Source organism: Onychomys torridus, chromosome 11 (assembly GCF_903995425.1).
Source record: "Onychomys torridus chromosome 11, mOncTor1.1, whole genome shotgun sequence".
NCBI lineage: Eukaryota > Metazoa > Chordata > Mammalia > Rodentia > Cricetidae > Onychomys > Onychomys torridus.
The window spans coordinates 72,215,731-72,235,931 of record NC_050453.1 but is presented as its reverse complement, the minus strand read 5'-3'; the positions used below and the strand labels follow the sequence as shown (position 1 = coordinate 72,235,931).

The following is a 20,201-nucleotide window of genomic DNA, read 5'->3' as shown; positions in this document are numbered from 1 at the left end:
CGGTAGTAGGAGGGTAGAGTGGAGTGGTTCCTTTCCAAGACAGCAGAAGTTTACAGCTGCGACCTCTTCACTGGTGGTACTGTGAGGAAGAGAGAGCTAGACTGAAACCAGACTGGGCTGCATCCTCAAAGAGCCACATGTACAGCAGCCCTGTGAACCACCTCCAGCATCCAGGCTCTACCAGGCTCTACCCCTAAAACACTCCATAACCTCCTACTGTGTTTTCATATCAATTTCTGTGACAAATAACCCAGAGAAAAAGCAACTTTGAGAGGAAAGGGTTTCTGTGGCCCACATTTCCAGATGGTAGACCATTATTGCAGGAAGTCAAGGCAGGAACTTAAAGCATTCCCCATATTTACAGTCAAGAGCAAAGAGAATAAAACCCTGGATCCATACTTCCTTGCATCTCCTCTCTTCTACTGTTCAGGAACCCCTGCCTAGGGAATGCTGCTCCCCACAATAAGCTCTTCTATCAAATTAACAATTAAGGCATTCTTCTATAGACATGCCCACAGGCAAACTTGTTCTAAATAATTCCTCTCCTCATAGAGACTCTCTCCTCATGTAATCATAATTTCTGTTAGGTTCAGTTCAATTTAACCAGCTAACCCCTCATGGGGGCATGGTCATGAAGGGTCCAGTCCACATCCAGTTCATAGCAACATAGAAACTTTTATCTATGGCTCAACCTCTACTCAGAATTAATATTAAATTGGAAGCTTATACAGTCAGCAATTAGTTACTTCTTAAAGGCCATCTTTCATTTGGGAACAGAAAGAGAGTGATAAATGGGGCAAGTATTGTTCTTTTCTTCTCACGGGTCTGTGCATTGGGACCATGGGACCTGCTTTACTTGTGACTGCTAAGAAGCAAGGAACAAAGCAATAGGGCTCAGGTCAATGAGAGATTCTTAGATGTTCTGCAGACTGGACACACAGGGCCATGATTCTCCACTGCATCATTAAGATGTTTCTGGCAACCCAGGGTGGATTCACAGAAAAGCAGACAGTAGAGCACAGTGTGTTAAGAGTTCATCTGTGAGGAAGTGCTGATCTCATGTAGCCCAGACCAGCCTTGAATTCGTTATATAGTTTAGGAGGGCCCTAAGTTCTTTCTCTTACTGACTCCACCCCGAGTGCCAGGATTCCAGGCGTGCACCACCACACTTTGTTCATGTGGGACTAGAGATGGAAGCCAGGGCTTTGTGCACGCTAATCAAGCACTCTGCCAGCTGAGCTACATCCCCAGCCCTGAATAAACATGCTTCTAAGTATTTCTGGAGATTATACTTCATCATCCCCCCTCCCTTTCTTCTCTCTAAAACCTTTCCATGTACCTCCCCTTTCTCTCTTTCAAAGCATGGCTTCTTTTCCTTTAATTGCTGTTAAATATATGGTGTGTGTGTGTATGTGTGTGTGTGTACACATAAATATTCCAAAATACATACTTATAAGTAACATTATACAGACTGAGCAGGTTATATTTTTGTGTTTAGGAATATACATATTTTTAAGTACTGAGAGAAAATGATTTTTTTCTGTTGCCAATCCTGCTTCAAAAAGAAAACTAGCCAGGGAGGTTGAACTTCACAAGCATGCTGTTCATAGTGGTACAAGCAACCAGCTGAGCCACATTCCCAGCCTTGTATTATGTCAAATGCAACAAAACACACCTGCCTCCCTGCTCATAAGGCACCAAGGTAAACACGCATCTTTTCTTTCAAAGTTGGTTTCTTTTGCTTGATGGAGAAATATTAAGAGTCCACTTGTTAGCAGAGTCTGCCCACAGATGCAGGATTCCAGAGACTGAGGAGGTGGCCCAGTGGGTGAGGGAGCAGAGAGTCATTTTGTAGCTTTGTTTCCACGGAGCTACCCACTCTAATTTGCCAGCTGAGAAGAGAAAATATTCTTTTCCTACGTGTGCAGTCAGGGCCTCGGGCACTGAGGACTACAGGCACAGAGGAGATAGGGAGGAGGGCAGTCCAGAGCAGCTCCATGTAAGCCGAGGGAAGGACTGTAGAGGGACAGCAGGAGAGCCCCGACTCTGGATGCAAAGATCAGAGGAAGGGAGTCTTAACTCTGCTGGAACCCCTGTATCTGGATTGCTTAAAAAGCAAATAATATGCTCTTGAGGCACCAATAGCTGTGATAACCTGCAGCAAAGGACTGGGCATGTCAGTGTTCCATTGCAGTCTGTAGGAAGGTAATGGTTGTTGGAGAAAGGAGAAACATTTTCTTTTGTGGGCTAACCAATGGTAAGATGCTCATTCCAGTAAATAACCCACCACTAACACTCCTATAGATAACCCCTCATCCGTGTTCCTGCAAGCATCCCCTCAGCCCTGCATCTCTTAAGTAAGCCCTGACTCAGACACATGTAAGAAACCCTAGTTAAAATCAACAGATATGGGGGGAGATGATAGTAGAAAGGGGACTTGTTGGGAAGAGGAAAGGGATCAGCAGGAGGGAGAGGGGACATAGAGGGTAATGGGGGTGAATATGGTCAAAGTACATTATATACATGTATGAAAATGCCATGATGAAACCCATTACGGTAAGTAGTACATGCTAATAAAAGAAAGCAGAATATGCTGCTGGTGAGCTCCTGCCTCATCTACATGGCCACCCTCACCATCATCAGCTCTTCTGCCAGTCAGCTCTCTGTTACTGCAACCAAATGACATAGAGCTAGCCAGGCAGCCAGGCAAGGTGGCCTACACCTGTAATCCCAGCTACTCGAGAGGTCAGGGCTGAGGGGACCAAGAATAAAAGCACAGACCGAGCAACACAGTTAAGACTCTATCTCAAAACTGGGGCCAGGGCTAAGACATAACTCAGTAGTAGAGCACTAATACATTAGGGCCAAACTTTTTACTCCAAAACCAAAGTCTTCATTATCATCAGCTTCCAAAGAAGAAAGATCCAGTCCTTGATAAAGTGCCTCCCTTGGTTTTGACTATGGAGAAGGGCATCCTGGCAGGAAGCCTGGGATAGGGCAGGAGTGCTCACCTCGTCTGAAAGGAAAAGAAGGAGATAGTGAACCCAATCCTGATTCTTCAAGGCATGTGTCTAATGACTATAAACCACCCTAGACACCACCTCTTCAATGTTTCCGCCAGCTCCCAATAGCATCCAACCGGGAACCAGGCCATTACCACATCGGCATTTGAGACACAATCCATATCCAAGTCATAGCACCAGCCCTGCCAGCTCAGGCCAAAAATAATAATTAATTAATTAATACACCTAAGCTGAATCTCCTTTGTTCTCTGTAGAGAGCTGCCCTGCCTCCCAGGCTTTTCATCTCCAATGAATGCCATGCACCATCACTTTAGAAATTCCCACAGTGTCCTTGGCTCTTCATAGTCTCACCGCATTTTGTCTGTTCCAAAGTCCTGCTAGCGTCCCTCCCACACATGTCTTAGATCTGCCTCGTATTCACCTCCTCTTCCCCTAGCACAGTCTGAGTCCTCAGCTGGGTTATATGGCCCCGTTGTCTCCCCTCTCCCTGCCCCAGGCCCCTGTCAGTTCATTGTCTACATTGCCACCAGTGCTCTCTCCCCCAAATGCAGTATGCCATGACATGGTCTCTTTGCTTAAATCTTTCCAGTGGGTCTTCATGACTCACAAAATCCAGTCTCCCAGGAGACTTGACCTTGAAATTCATCAGTCTGCACATATAAAATATCTACACCTTGTTGTATGGCAATCATACCACAACAAAGTAAATTTTTAGCTTTAGGTTTTCATGCATGGATATTGGGATTAAATCACTAGCAACCCATAGAGCCAGCTTTATGATCAAGGGAATTTATTTGGGGGTTAACTTACAACCACAAGAGATTTATCACAGGGTCTGAGAAAGCTGAGCTATGCCCCCACACTAATCTGTTTGGTCCAAGATCTCAGCATCCAAAACACGAGGTAGCCAAGAGAGAACTGCATACATGCATCCCAGGTCTTAATAAGGGTCCCTTGCAGCCACACCCCAGGAGCAGGTACCTCAAGGTCATAGGCAGATGTAACAACTACAGCTGCCTCACTAGGGGCAGTGCTTCAGGGAATGGCTCAAACATACACACACACACACACACACACACACACACACAGTATACATTTTATACTGAGCATATGTCCCTTATACTTCCTTATTTTCCCTTCCCTCCTCTGATTAGTTGCCTTGTGTTCCCTAGACACTTTCACATCATATATACATCCATGATTTTATATTTCTATATAAAACCTGAGAACTAAAACTAAGAAAATACATGATATTTGTCTTTCTAAGAAGAGCTTCATTTGCCTAGTGTGATTATCTCATGATGCATCTATTCCTTACAAATGTAACTTCCTTCTTTTTTATGGCTAAGAAAATGTCCCTCATGTGTGTAGACCACAGTGTCCATTCCTCTTTTGTTGGACACCTAGATTGATTCCATAACTTAACTGTAGTGAATCACATTACAGTAAACACTGAAGCCTATGTACCTCTGTGCCATGCTGACGTAGAGTCCTTCAGGTAAACACTCAGAAGTAGCATAGCTGGGTCATGCAGGAGTTCCACTTTTCAGTGCTTTGGAAAACCAAACAAACTGGCAAAGCAAGGTCCACTTCCCCCTTTGCCCTGGGGCTTTGCCCGGAAATGTGACTTGTTTTGTCTGAACCCATGGTCTATTCTCCCTGTTCCATTTATGTGAAGATATTGTTTATTCCTCCTTGAATTCCTTCACTCTGTTAATACAGCATGCAGTGGAATCCTTTGCATTCCAGTCCACAGATTCTGGCATGCCCATAAGTACCGGCAAGTAGACACTGAAGAGGCCAGTGGCTTCTTTTTCAGTTTTTCTCACTTGTTCCTCATGAGAACTTTATAAAAGAGATGTTTTGTCTTGATTTTATAGATGAAGAAATCAAGCACCCCTAACTTGACACTGACTGTTCAAGGTTCACCAAGCTGGATTCACTTACAAGAATCTCAAAGCGTTTGGGAGTCTGTGCCCCTTCCGGAAAAGGATAGTGTCATGTCTCAGAGAAAGACCTTGTGCAAGATCTGATATGCTAAAAATCTGCTTATTGAGTAAATAAATGTCTGGCTCATGAACCATGTTCATTGATGTTGATTAATACTGATTTTAAGATACACTTTGTAATGACATTCTCAGTTAATTCTGGTAAAATAATACTTTTAGCTCCCGACTGCAGTCACTCAGATGGCCCCCTGGTCAGTGGGTCACAGAACAAAATGAATAGACTTGTACATAAGAGAGAGATTTGGGGGGAGGAGTTGGGGTAGACAGGGTGGTAGGGAGATGGGAGAGAGTGGATGTGAAGATGTTCACTGTGTTGTGTACATGTGTGAAATTGTCTAAGAAGATAATTTTAAGATTAAAACATGTTTTTACTAATCCCTTGAGAATTTTTACAATGTATTTTGATCATATTTATGCCAGACTCCTCCCAGATCCAGCACATCTCTTTACACACACACAATTTCCTATTGTCTTTTTAAAAAAATAACACATTTCTCCAATGTATGCCACCCATATATTCTTGAGTATTAGGCACCCACTGGAACATTCCCTTAAAGAAAACAACTTTCTTCTCCAGAAGCCATCAACTGTCCATAGCTCCACAGTTAGGGGTGGAGGGTTCCCAAACCCTCTTCTCTTCCATGCTGGCATGTTGACTGGCTTGATCTCCTGGAGGCAACCACTGCAAGTTCATGTCCAGAAACCATTGTTTTTGCTCCAGCCCTGTCCAAACTCTGCCTCTTACAGTTACAGTGATTCGCCCTTTCTTCTACGGTGACTTACTAATTTTATGTGTATAAGTATTTTGCCTGCATGTATGCATGTACACCACATGCATGCAGTTGCCCACAGAGGCCAGAAGATCATGTCAGATCCATTGTAACTGGAGTTGCAGGTGCTAGGTACCAAGTCAAGATTCTCTGTAAAAGTAGCAAATGCTCTTAACCACTCAGATATCTCTCTCACCCCCATGTGCTGTTGGTTATTTTTTACTCTTTGGGGGGCCCATCACTCCACTCCAAATAAATCTCACATGGAGGCTTATTCTTAATTATAAATGCCAGCCTTAGCTTGGCTTGTTTCTTGTCAGCTTTTCTTAACTTAAATTATCCCATCTATCTTCTGCCTCTGGGCTTTTCCTTTTTTCTGTTTCTGTATATCTTTCTTACTCCATTGCTGGTTGTGTGGCTGAGTGGCTGGCTCCTTGCATCCTCTTCCTCCTTTTTCTTGCTCCTTACTCTCCTCATTTTTCTCCTCCTATTTATTCTCTTTGTCTGCCAGCCCCACATATTTATCTCTCCCTTCTCGCTACTGGCCTTTCAGCTCTTTATCAGACCATCAGGTGTTCTACATAGGCACAGTAGCACAACTTCACAGAGTTAAACAAATGCAACATAAACAAAAGTAACATACCTTAAAATGATATTACACAACACCCATGAATAATGTTAATTAAAAATTATTATTTGTATGCATACATTAAAATTTTAAAGTTTCATTTTGGGAAAAGTATCCAATCCAGTCCTTCTCTAACAAGGGTCCTAAAGTATATATTGGCTTTTTGCTCTTCCTCACACTATTTTTTATTGGTTTTTCATTTTTCCTGTATTATTCTGGATGCCCTGTGGGCTGGGGAAATAATTCAGTCAGTGAAGTGCTTGCTATGCAAGAATGAGGTCCCAAGTTCAAAACCCAGAACCCTTGTTTAAAAAAGCAAACAAAAACATGACTGTTTAGTAGTTCAGAGCTGGAGAGGCAAAGACAGGCAGATCCTTCAGGGTTACTGACTGGCCAGCCCAGCTTTTGATGCTTTCCAAGCCAATAAGAAACCCTATCTCTAAAAACAGGGTGGACAGCTCCAGGTTGACCTCCGGCTTACATGCTCTTGTGCACATGAACATACACATACAAGCACCCAACACATGAACAAACTACAGATCTTCCAATCAAACCCTACTGGAGTCTACAGATCACTACAATACAGGGCCTGTTAAAGAGGACTCCCTGTTTCTCACAACCCATGTACACAAAATGCAGTGGTTAAGGGAAATAAGCAAAGCTTTAGGACTGGGTTCTCGCGGCCACCTGACGATGCTCACCTCATCAAGCTCCAGTTTGCTGAATAAGAAGTGCATTTTCTGCACTTCAAGGTAATTACAGCCAACAAATTACACAGAGCTGGGGCAGCTAAGTTAAAAACAATTGGTTTTGCAGTAATTAGAAAAACACAAGGAAATGATGACTGTAGGACAATATTGAATGGGACACTGAGCGATGAGGGCCCTGGTTCCCAGTTCATTCTTCAGCTGCAATATTTAGAGATTCACAACTAATTATGCAGAGATGATGAATTTTAAAAAACCTGCCATCACGCCTTCTCAAGGCCAAAGGCTGCCTATTAATAGAGCTATCAGATTTTGCTGTATTATAGAGAATTCACACAAAGTTGCATCTATTTTAAAGTGCTCATCTGGGGCATCACTTAAAGATGACGAATCTCTGTAATGTGCAGAATCAGCATTTGGGTTAAACTAAAATCCAAACTCATTACAGTCACTCCAGATTTCCCCAGACAGATTCTGTTGTTTAAAATGGACACTAGAGTAGAGCTACCTTAGTTCAGGGCATTGAACTCAGGTCCTGTGAAGGTGAAGACTGAAAGATCCTCAGAGCTCACTATCTTCCTCTAGGTGCTGAGATTACAAGCATGCACCAGCACGCTGACTTTTTTAAATTCTTATTTTTTAAATTATGTGTGTTTGTGTTATTTCTTTGTGGTGATATGTACATGTTAGTGCAAGTGCATCCAGAGACTAGACACATTGGATACTCCTGGAACTGGAGATACAGATGGTTGAACAGATGTTGGTGCTGGGAACCAAACTTGGGTCCTATGAAAGAGCCCAACATGCTCTGAACCCTCTCTCCAGCCCACACTTCCACACTCACACTTCTATCTTAACTGCAGACTCTGAGGATTGAACTCGAATCTTCATGCTCAAAAGGCAAGCTCTTCATCAAGCACCATCTCCCGTGCCCAGTTTGCTGTATTTTTGACAAGTCCACTCCAGGCCAAAGTGGAAGGGCAGGAGCGCTGACATGCAGGGTTTTGTCACCTAGCATGAAGCTGGAGGCTGACACATGTAGAGTCCTGACCGCAGCCAGCAGTCCTCTCTGAGTCCCTCAGCAAGACTAGGCTCTCCAGTTTCTCTGCCTCTCCATTTAGGGACCCTCAGAAAACCAAATGCCTTCCAGTTGTCCATTTTGAATCCGTGGCTCTCTGAGGTTTGAGGCTTCCGGGGGCCTCAGGTGTCACATGCGATAATGAAACAAACAAAAGCAATCCAGCCAGCTTTCCTAAATCATGTGATCAGGAACTAGCCGCTATCAGAAAGACCCCACTGTGCCCTCAGACAGAGGAGAAGCTGTGACATGACCTGCATTTAATTACTTGAGCAGCATGGGTATCGTAAGGCCCTTAAGAAAGCAAATGCAGTGATAGACAGAATGAGTTTACCCTCCTGTCCAAAGAGCAACATGCCGTAGCGAGGACATCACTCAATTAAATTGGACTCCAGGAGACGAAAGAGATGGAGGCCAAGCCTGGAAACCCTAATGAGACATTTGGAGGGAAGAGATGCAAACCCTCCAGAGTTTGTCCTCTTTGATGGACATTCTTGACCTCCTGCCATTACCACAGCATCCTCAGGGTTTTGCCCCTTGAGTTTTTATTGTGACTCAAAATATTTTTTTAGAAAAGCTCTTCAGTCCTAGATTAGGTGTGTGGTGGGGTTGTGGGTGGAGTCTGAAGGTTTTACTTGGTGCTGTGACTCCTTGGCCACCAGGGCTGAAAGAAAACCAGACCATGAAGCTGAAACTAAAAACATGTAAGATAGGCTGTGGCTTTGTTTATACACAGTGCATGCTCCCCATCTGCTTCCTGTAAGAGGAACAGCATGAAGCATGGCATGGTAAGAGCTATAGGCATTGCTCCTGTGAACCCCAATATTTATGCAATCCTGTCTATGTGACCAAGGATGACTTTTCTTATGCAGAGCTCCCTAACCCACATAATATATTGAGAGTTCATACCCAATTATCAAGCCACTGATTTGTGCCCTGTGTGGGAAACAGTTGGCAATGTCTGGAGATATTTGGGTTGTCACTGCTCCAAGGGGCCAGGAGCTGTTGTCTGGAGCTGCTACAAGGCTGTGATGCATAGGATAGCCCCCAACAGCAAAAAGTAAATGGGCAGATGTCAGGAGTGACAAGCGACAGCCTAGAGTGGATTAACCTTTGGGCACAGGAAATGTTCACCGGGTCAGAGACCCTGTCAAATGTTTGAGTCAGAATATAACAGCAGCCACATTCTCCATGCCCAGCAGGGGCACTAAGGCCAGTTCCAGCTGCAAATCTAGCCATTACGATGGGCATCTTTCAATAGGGACTTTTAAAATTTAAGTCGTGTGTGTGTGTGTGTGTGTGTGTGTGTGTGTGTGTGTGTGTGTGTAATATGTGTGTGTATAATGTCTGTGTGTATCTGTGTGTAATATGTGTGTGCATGTTCCTCTGGGAACATAGCTGCATGCATGCCATGGTGTGCTTGCGGAGGAGGCCATAGGAGTATCTGCTACCTTGTTTGAGGCATGGTTTCCTGTTCTCTGATGTGTTCACCAGGCTAACTGGCCTGTGTTCTTTCAAGGGTTCTCGTATCTCTCTGCCTCCCATCTTGTTGTAGGACTACTGTGTTTACAGATATGCTCTTCACATCTGGTTTTAATGAGGGTTCTATGGATCCGGCCTAAAGTCCTCACACTTTTTAGGCAAGTACTTTGCCTACTAAGTGGTCTCCTTGGCCTCCTGAACCCAGCAGACGTGGCTACTGACCAGTTTCTGATGCCTTTGTCGGGAGTTAGGAGGAGGCTGAGCACTGACAGTCAGGATGTGGTACACAGAGTCTCTGGTCAGTGTTGCAGTTCTGTCTCTCTGAGGGAACATGTGCCCCGAGGAGGCAGAAATCCTTCACAGACATGAAAGTGACTCCAGGATGCTTAATCCTCACCATGCTTGAGTGAGGCAGGTAAATTGCAATTAAAAGGGAAAAGGAGTGAAAAAAAACCATTGTCAACAGGTGTTTAAGGTTCCTTTGGGAACGCAGAGTTTCATATTTGGCTTAAAAGTACATAGTGACATTTGGAGAGAGTCCCTTGCCAGAAGTATTCCTACTGAATGGTTAAGACAAGGAAGATTAATAACAATCTAATGAAACCCTCAGGTAGATCTATACAAGACACTTCCTTGAAGAAGTGGAGCAATTAGAGTAAAGAGTGAGGAAAGATCTTTCTAGAATTATTATAGTGTGCAAGTGGAGAAAACCACATTAAGTCTTTGAGGTGCTGGAAGGGAGGTGTGTTAGTCACGTGTCTTGTGGCCTTAACAAAATTCCTTACGAAGGAACTTAAAGAATGGAGGCTTTATTTTAGCTTATAGTTCCAAGGGACATACATAGACCATCATGGCGGAGGAGGTATGACAGCAGTAGCGTGAGGCGGCGGCTCACATGGCATCCACAGACAGGAAAGAGAGGGAGAGGAATGCCGATGTCAGCTCACTTTCTCCTTTTTGTTCAGTCCAGGGCCCCAGCCCATGGGATGGTGCCGTCCACAGTCAAGGTGGATTTTTCCCCACCTCCATGAATCTAATCTAGAAACTCCCACACACATGCCCAGATGTTTATCTCATAGATGATTCTAGATCCTGTCAGTCAGTACTAGCCATCACAGACCAAAGCAGATATGTTCCCATTGTCCTGTGTACCTTACTCTGAGACTTTAAGAATCTAGGAAGAAAAAACTTCACACATCCTCTCAGCCTATCTGCCCTGCTTTAGGCCCAAACCTAGAAATACTATACACCAAAGCAGACTATCTTATGGGAGAGGGATGGTTGCGTCCTAACCAGCAACCAGAAGTCTTACCAAGAAAATTATCAACCATTATTCAAAGCCTCACACAATAGGATTCTTTCTAGAGAACTCTAAAACCCATAGCCCCAAAGCCATCTAGCTGTGTGCCAGAGATGCCCAGGTCTAGAAGGGACACTTAGTCTCTAGCCTTGGCTGTTCCAGCTGTTGGCTTTGTGATCTTGGATGGAAGTTGCTGGCCTCTCTGAGCATCCCTTCCCTCTGCTATATAACATCCATCTTGCCACCTTGCCAAGGCATATTTCAGATATGACAGTAGACTGTAGAATTTCAACCCACAGAGTACTCAAAAGGTGAGAATTATTCTTGAGCAAAAAGCAAGAGAAGTTGGGATAGGTGGTGCACACTGGTAATCACCAATGCTTAGAAGGCTAAGGTGAGAGTTTAAGCTGAGCATGGATTACATAATGAGATTTTACCTCAAAATAAAAATTAAAAAGGGCTGAGATATAGCTCAGTAATAGAACACTTGCCTAGTATGCACAAGGCCCTGAGTTCAATCCCTAGCAGTAGGGGGGAAAAAGGAAGGGAAAATATGGAATAATTTAAAGTTTAGAATGTTCCAATAAGAGCACAAAGCACAGGGACTTTAAAATAATGTGTAAGCTGAATAATATAAAGCTGAAGCCTCAGAAAGGTAAGCCACCTCGTAAATTAGCCAGGGCTCTACAGTTTCATTAGGAGAAGTATCTGTTGTTCAAATTCATTCTGAGGAAGAAAGAACTGATTTAAACTTCCCTAAGACAAGGCCAGCAGCATTCTCCTTCCTTCATGTTTACTCTAGCAATGAGTAGTAATAACCCAAACCATCACTCAACAGCACTGTGTGCAGACACCCCAGTATAGGGGTTGGAAATACTGTGAGGCTAAATCAGAGAGAGGGGAGTTCTGTGTTTAATTAGAGCAGGGATTTTTATGATAAAGGGCTAAATCAACTCACTCTCTGAGGAATTTAATTAGAGAAGACTTCCTTACCATGGACTGAGCTGGCTCTGGACTATGTGCACACAGAAAGGAGGTGGGGGATTGACTCCCAACTTCCCTACTGTCTTGCACTGTTTTGGAAGCCCCCACCTCAGAGGCATCATTTGAAGTGTTTCTTCTCTCCTACTTGACTTTTACTTGAACCCCTCCTTTGTCCTGGTTTGTTCAGTCCTTCTCATGCTGTGATACATTGCTTTGACTATTTACATGCTGTGGTATTCCTCCTATGCTGGCTAGTTTATGTCAGCTTGACCCAAGCTAGAGTCATTTTGGAAGAGGGAACCTCAGTTGAGAAAACTCTCCTACTAGATTGGCCTGTGGACAAGCCTGTACTATATTTTCTTGATTTGTGATTGATGTGGGAGGGCACCGCTTATTGTAGGCACTGCCACCCCTGCCCTGTTGATCTTGGATTCTATGAGAAAGTAAGTTGACCAAACCGTGAAGAGCAAGCCCATGAGCAGCACTCCTCTGTGGCTTCTGCTTCAGTTCCTGCCTCCAGGTTCCTGCCCTGACTTCCTTCTATGATGGACTGTAGTGTAGAACTGTAAGCTGAAATAAACCTTTTCCTCCACAAGTTGCTTTTGGTCATGGTGCTTATCATAACAAAGAAGCCCTAAGACCTCTCTCACAAGGTTCCTCTAAATGACTATAGGATTGCTTGTGTCATTGTGGAAGACCAAAAGGTATGCTCATATCATCAATTATTTCACCCAGTGTCCCAGGAAGTGTTTGCAGTACATAAAGGGGCCTGGGGACCAGGGAGATGGCCCAGTGGGTAAAGCACTTGCCATGTGTGCATGAGGACATGAGATTACATCAAAAAAAAAAAAAAAACTACATAAAGTTGGATGCAGTAGCATGCATCCATATTTCCAGTGCTTCCACAGATGGGAGACACATGGGAAATTTTCCACAAACTCATGGGCCAGCTAGCCTGGCATACACAGTGGCAAAAATACAAGAGACTCTGCTCCTACAGGGTGGGTGATGAGGCCTAATGCCTAGGGCTGCACTTTTACTTCCACATGAGTGTTTTCTCTCTCCCTCTCCCTCTCTCTCTCTCTCTCTCTCTCTCTCTCTCTCTCTCTCTCTCTCTCACACACACACACACACACACACACACACACACACACACACGAGCGCACAACACAGGACCATTAAGAACTTGGTGATTGTGGAGTAGCCTTTGTGCGCCTGTGATAAGATGGCCACTGTGAAAACCTCAAGGGAGAAAGTATTTAATTTGCTCATAGTTTCAGAGGTCTGAGTCCATGAAGGAGGTGAGGGTCAGTTAGCTAGAGCAGCTAGCTCATATCATGATAGGCAGGAAGGAGAGCAGAACCCTAACAAGATATTGCTGGTAGGCATGCTCCCCCTGCTCCCTGACCTCCAATCTGGTCCCATCTTGCCCAGTTCTCCCACTTCCTGGTAATCTGTTCCAGTGAGTCAATCAGTGGAGTAAACTCGTTACTGGCTCAGAGTCCTGATGATGTCATTATCTCTGGAACCCCTCACAGGTGCACACAGGTGGCCTCTAGGCCTGTGTCTGTGAACCTTCTGCTGGTGACGGTCACAGAGTTTTCACTTGCCTTGTCAGTTTTGACATTACAGTTTCCATAAACTCTTCAGAGTCAGGGAGGGGTTTTCCTTCTTCTTTTGTCACACTGGATTTCCACTTGTCTGTGACATCCTATTGTGGAGTTCATGTTTGTGTATGTTTCATTTTTCTAGTGATCAAACATCAATTAACTTTGACCAAAATCTCCCCTATTCCCAAGTTAATATATAAAGCTTCATAATTCTCCTAGTGTCTTTGTACCTGGGGTTTTATTTTATCTTTATATATGAATGCAAAGTAATTTTTGCTGTGTATGCATGTATATTATGTGTATGCTGTATGTTGTATAAGAGCTGTGATTGTTGTATGAGTGTTTGAGTTTTGTATGTGTCTGTTGCAGGTGTTGTGTTTATATTATATGTGTTTGTTGTGTATGTTCTGTGTATATTATTTGTCTTCTAGTGTGTGTTGTGTGAATGTTATGCATGAGTTGTGTGCATGTTACATATATGTCTGTTATGTATGTCTGTTATTTCAGTTGTTTTGTGGTATCTATGTTGTGTTTAACTGTTGTATGCCTGTTGTGTACATGTCATGTGTTGTCTACAATATGTCTATTATGTGTCTTATGTATGCTATGGGTGTGTTATCTGTGTATGTGTGATGTTGAAGAATAAACATAAGGCCTCAGGCTTGCTGGGCAAGTGCTCTACCACTGAGCTGCATCCCCAGCATCTAGCTTTGAGGTTGTCTTCAATCACTTTCATATTAAAAAGATAAAGGGCAGAGCAATCAGTTTCTTTTATTGCCAAGTGTGAAAGACACCATTGGTAACTGGATAAGATGAATTTGTCTCCATTTCTTCATTGCTGTGATTAACTGGCTGGCCTGAAGCTCTCACCCCTGTCTAGAGTTTGCTACATCAGTCACTCACCATCAGGTGCGATTAATTACAAATGCTTCTTAGGCACATATGCAGGGCAAGGAGGCCTTTAGTTTGTACTGGCATCTTGAGGTCGTGTGGCTGTGCTGTTCCTCTGTCCCTGTGTAATTACCTGTAGGGGACGTCCATTGCTGACTTGGAGACACACAAGAAAAGGCAACAGGTGCAGGAGGAGGATTAAGTGAATCCTCTGCCTGCCATGATTCTATGTGTGCTTGTGACTCCCCATGAACCGTCACTTTTCTGGTTACAGTGACCTGATGAAGGCAGCTTAAGGAAGGAAGGACTTTGTTTGTTTGCTGTTTTGGGACTCAATTCCACAGGAATGCAGTCCATCATGGGGAAGGCATGGCTGAAAGAGTAGGAGGCAGCTGGTCACATGGCCTCCACAGTCAGGAAGCAGAGAGTAATGAATGCTGGGGCTCAGCTCCCTTCCTTTTTTTGTTCATTCCAGCTCACCAGCCCATAGAATGGTGCCACTCAGATTTAGGGCAGGTCCTCCAACCTCCATTAGCCTGATCTCCCTCACAGCCATCCCCAGATGTTTGTTTGCATAGACAGACTTTATCCCTTCTTGTTGACAGTCAAGATTAAGCCTCACAGACCTGAAGCTTGGTGCCCTTGAGAGCAGGAAGGAGACAGCACGCAGGGCAGCCCTGAGGACAGAGCTTACAGGCTAGTTACAGAGAAGACACAAGGAAATTTAAAGAGCTACCAGCAGCATTTAGGGCCCCAAAATATACACTCCTTTCCACCCATGCCTTATCATCTTGTCACATAACTTCATGATAGTCCATGATAGGATTTTATTGTCCTATGTCAAGTAAGTACTTGGAGATGTTCATTGCAAAAGGTCAGAACATAGACACAGGCTGAGGCCCCTCCTCTGGAATCCCATAACTTTTAAGTTTTCTGCTGATGGTGATGCTGCTATTATCTTCCTCTGACCATTCTGGTTGTCCCAGGAAGTATGATATTTCATATTAGGTTCCCAGTACAGGACAAATGTTTATGGGATATTGGCTAAAAGGCTGTGTGGAGGATTGTCTGTGACCACTGATCCTTAAGAAAAAGGAATTAAGTAATCAGAGTTTCTTCCTAGAGATAATTTCTTAGATGAATCTTGAAGAATTAGGTTTGAGTAGGTGGGAAATATAATTTCTCATTGGGATGAGTGAACTGGGGGATAAAAGCATGGTTGGAAGAGAGCAATGACGTGTACAGACAATTGGAAGAACAGAGTGGTTTTATGAGCATGATTTATGCTACAGCAACACACCCACACTGTAAGCTGTGCAGGTCAATGTGTTACCTGTTGAGCAGAGAAGCAGCCAAGAACACAGATGTGTGCAGGCCCAGATTTGTACTCACTCATCCCAGCAGTCCTCCTGAAATTTGAGTCTTTCCGGGAGCTATTGCTCAACACGTCGAAAACTCAATTCTGTATTTCTACTTCTCCCTCATTACTGACCTAGAGCCTGTGTGTTGGAAGAGAACTTAAAAGTCCTGCCCTTCTCATTGGAACATGTGTCCGTGAGGGCCTTCTGTTGGGTGTCATAGTCTCATAATTCCTTGGATTTGATGGGCGTTTATTGGATAGATAGAGATCATGCTTCCATGCATGTATAGATGGATGGATGGATGGATGGATGGATGGATGGATGGATGGATGGATGGATGGATGGTTGGATGGATGGGTGGGTGGGTGGGTGGGTGGGTGGATGGATGGCTCAATCAATCCCACTTCTTTCCTTTTTCATCCTCAGCTTCACTTTACCTATTGACAGGTAACTATGGGTCATGCCATTTTACAGGTCAGTATACTCCATTGGAAAGATTTCTTACTAAAACTTGTACTTTCTAATTGGCTTTACAGTGCTATACCCAATGATGAGTAAAGAAAGGCAGACCTGCCTCCAACTCAGAACTAGGGGAAATGGGTATTTATGGATTATGGTACTCAGAAGAACAAGAAATTCTACATTCTCTTTGATATGTAACTAATTGCTGGCATGGTGAATATAGGAAGGGAGGGAGGGAGAGAGGGAGGACGAAGGAGGGAGGGAAGGAGGGAGGGAGGGAGAGAGGGAGGGAGGAAGAATTAAACAAATAGTCTTGAAATATGTCTGAAGGTTTTGGTGTCAACTTGAATCAGTGCCGGTCAGTGATATTTGTGAGTCACCTGTTCCTCAGATTCTCACCATTCAAATAACAAAGACCGAAAATGCCAGTCATAACAAGACACCGTATACAACATACTTTTTGTTTGTTTATTTGTTTTTGTGTGTGTGTGTTTTGTTTTTCGAGACAGGGTTTCTCTGTAGCTTTGGAGCCTGTCCGGGACTAGCTCTGTAGACCAGGCTGGCCTCGAACTCACAGAGATCCACCTGCCTCTGTCTTCCGAATGCTGGGATTACAGGCGTGCACCACCACTGCCCCATACCTTCTTTAAACTAATTTTTTCAGTTAGCATAGGAAGTGCTGGACTTCATCTTGAAGCCTTCATACACAGGCATCATTATCCTTTGTTCTCAGTCATTCCCCTGCTTCACCACTGCTTTGCTCCTACTGTGTTCTGCTTCCTGCTATATCTCAAAATCTCCCTAAAGATCCCTTTCATCTTTCTCCTGTCCACTCTCTAGTCTTATGAACTATAAATACATGCATGCATGTATACACACATATAAATTTAAACATAGGATGTACCTGTGAGTGCAAACATGCAATATGTGTCTTTCTAAGTCTGACCTATTTCATTTAACATAATTATTTCCCAGTTATATCCATTTCCCTGAAAATGTCATGATTTCATTTATCTCCACACCCACATGAAATTCTACTGTGTACATATACGACATTGCTCTTGTCTACTCATCCGTTGATGGATGTCTAAACTGATTCCCTTTCCTGACTACTGCAAACCACGCAATGATGAACAGTGGGTGTGCAAGTGTCTCTGTGGTGTGTAACATGTATTTCCTAAAGGTATGCTTGCAACACTGCCTCCTGTTATCATTATAAATGGATTTGCTAAGAAAGGCTCCATGAAGTATAGTTCAGGTAGAATACAGTAGCCAAGATCTGAAAGGAAATCAATATAAACATTTTTCTCGTACCTAAAAGACAGTACCAGGAGATTTGGAGGGAAGGCTCACCTAGGTGGGACCTCATGGTGCACCCTGCACTGAGAATTTCCCCGCCATGCCTCTACCATTCATGAAGCATGAGGGTAAGGTTTTTTGGGTTTTTTTGTTTGTTTGTTTGTTTTTGTTTTTGTTTTTGTTTTTGTTTTTTTGTCAGATGCTGTATGGTGGTGCCTAGAAATGAATGCAGTACACATGGAACCAAAGGCATCAGTAAAAGGTGGAAATGAATAGCTTCTTCCATTCAACACTACTGCATACTCAGAACAACTATTTTTACTAACTTCTCAAAAGTGTATGGGGGGAGATCATCTAAAGAAATTGTCATTTCGATACCATAAAACGTCTCTTTAGTTCCCCTTGGAGTGCAGAGTTCACTCACATAATACATTCAAATTGCAAATGTTATTCAGTATCATATCAGTTAGATCAGAAGGAGGAGAGAAATTATGGGCTAAAACACCTTAACTTCTGCATCTGATGAAGAAGAAAAATCAAAATGAGTTCATTTCCTTGGTCCCAAAGCAGGATGCTATTTAGCCTGGGTAATACAGATGACTGTGTCAAATTATGGTTTTTCTTTTTCTGCACTCTATAAGCCAGCTTCGGAGATGTGCCATGCTGCCTAGCTCTGAGTTTTATAAAAAGAAATTTCATCCTGATTTTTGGGGTGGAGAGGAGTGTTCTGCCTCTCCAAGGCATATACCTTAGTTCTGAGGAGTCACTGTTGAAAGGAAGGGTCCTGTGAGAGGAACCCAGACTTCCCAAAGAAAGCTTTTCCTGTTGGTGGTGACCTGAAGTGCTGCTTACAGGCAGTCTGCCTTGTTGCTGGTTTTCAATCAGACATTTCCCATGTTTCTATACTTAGAATTAGGCTCTCAGTTGTAACTTCTTGTTCTGGGTTTTAATGATCAGGTTAGGGGGTCATCTTTTCTTTCTATTTTGTGGTGCTGCAGTTGAACCCAGGAACTCATACACAAGCAATGAACTACAACCCCAATCAAGGAGCATTCATTTCATGTTCTTTCTGGGTCTCGGTCTCAGTCTCTCTTTCTGTCTCTCTGTCTCTGTCTGTCTCTCTGTCTCTCTCTGTATGTCTCTGTCTCTGTCTCTCTGTCTCTCTCTCTCTGTGTGTGTGTGTGTGTGTGTGTGTGTGTGTGTGTGTGTGTGTGTACTGATACACATGCCATAGCAATCATGTTGGGATCAGGGTACAACCTTGTATGATGATCCTTCCTCTCTACTTCCTTTGAAAGTCTTTCTTTTCTCGCTTGATGCTACACAGAGCAGACTAGCTGCCTTTGAGCTTCTGTGGATTCTCCAGTCTCTGCCTCCCTCCTCATAGTGGGGGGCACTGGGATTACAGACCACGCCCCATGGCATCCAGCTGTACATGGGATTGGGAACCAAACTTGAGCCCCAGGAATTGTCTTTTAATACCCATTAACTAAGAAGCTTTTTGAATCATGTGTTCATGTTGAATTTTGTCAAAAGGTATATACTCATCTGTTGGGATGATGGTATGGTTGTTGTTATTCATGGTGTAATAAAGTAGAAGACATTCATACGTGTTAGGAATTGAACCAACCTGTATCCATAAGTTAAATACAGTGTTTCTATGAGTTATGTGGTCCCTATGAAACCTGTAGTTTTATCTAGTCTTTGTTCGTATCTTTTCTCTCTTTTCCAATTTTTATTTTTATTGTCTTTTAATTGTGTGTATATGCATGTGTCTCCTGTGGGTTTGTGCTCAGGAGTTCAGTGCCTGAGGCATCTAGAAGAGGGCTTTCTTGGAGCTAGAGGTATAGGTGGTCATGACTTTAGGAACTTGGAACTTTCTTAAGCCAAATACACAAAAAGCATGAAAATCCCCTGAAAATTAAGAATGTTTGCATAAACTTAGAAACCCAATACAAACAAGAGGTTGGCATTATATACAGACTACAAGGATTAGCACCATATAAATTTGAATAAAGTATAGTATAGTGTGATATTATTAATGTAATATAAGATTATATAATATAACAATGTGTACATTAAGAAAGAAACACATTTACTGTTTTTAAATTTTTTTTAACATTGTGTGTGTATGTGTGTGTGTGTGTGTGTGTGTGTGTGTGTGTGAGTATATGCACACCCACACAGAACACATATGAAAGTCAGAGAAGCTAATTCTCTCCTCTTACCATGTGGGTTCCAGGGGTCTAATTCAGCTTATCACAAAGTTTGGCAGCAAGCCCCTTACCCACTGAGCCATTTGGCTGCTACTGTTTGTAAGGAAGAACCAGACATGAGAAAGCATGTGAAAGACTGGAAAAGGAGCACAGGTCGTGGATGAAATGTCACATACATTAGTACTCAGCAAAGAAGTATAAGGACAGCATTGATACACTGTCTATAACCATTTGACTAAAAAAAAAAAAAAAAAAGTCTTCTAATATCTTGTGCTAGTGAGAACATAAATCAGAGAGTATCTTTTGTGTTTCTTTCATGAGTATAAATTGTCAAAGCACCTTGGGAAAGACTTTGACCTTGTCTTGTACAGATGATCACCT

At 43.2% G+C, this 20,201-nt stretch overlaps 1 protein-coding gene across 1 annotated transcript in view; it reads left to right on the top strand.

The window, feature by feature from the left end:
- Positions 1-20,201, top strand: part of Nckap5 (NCK associated protein 5) — a 918,845-nt gene that overhangs the window by 854,441 nt on the left and 44,203 nt on the right. The window lies entirely within an intron of this gene.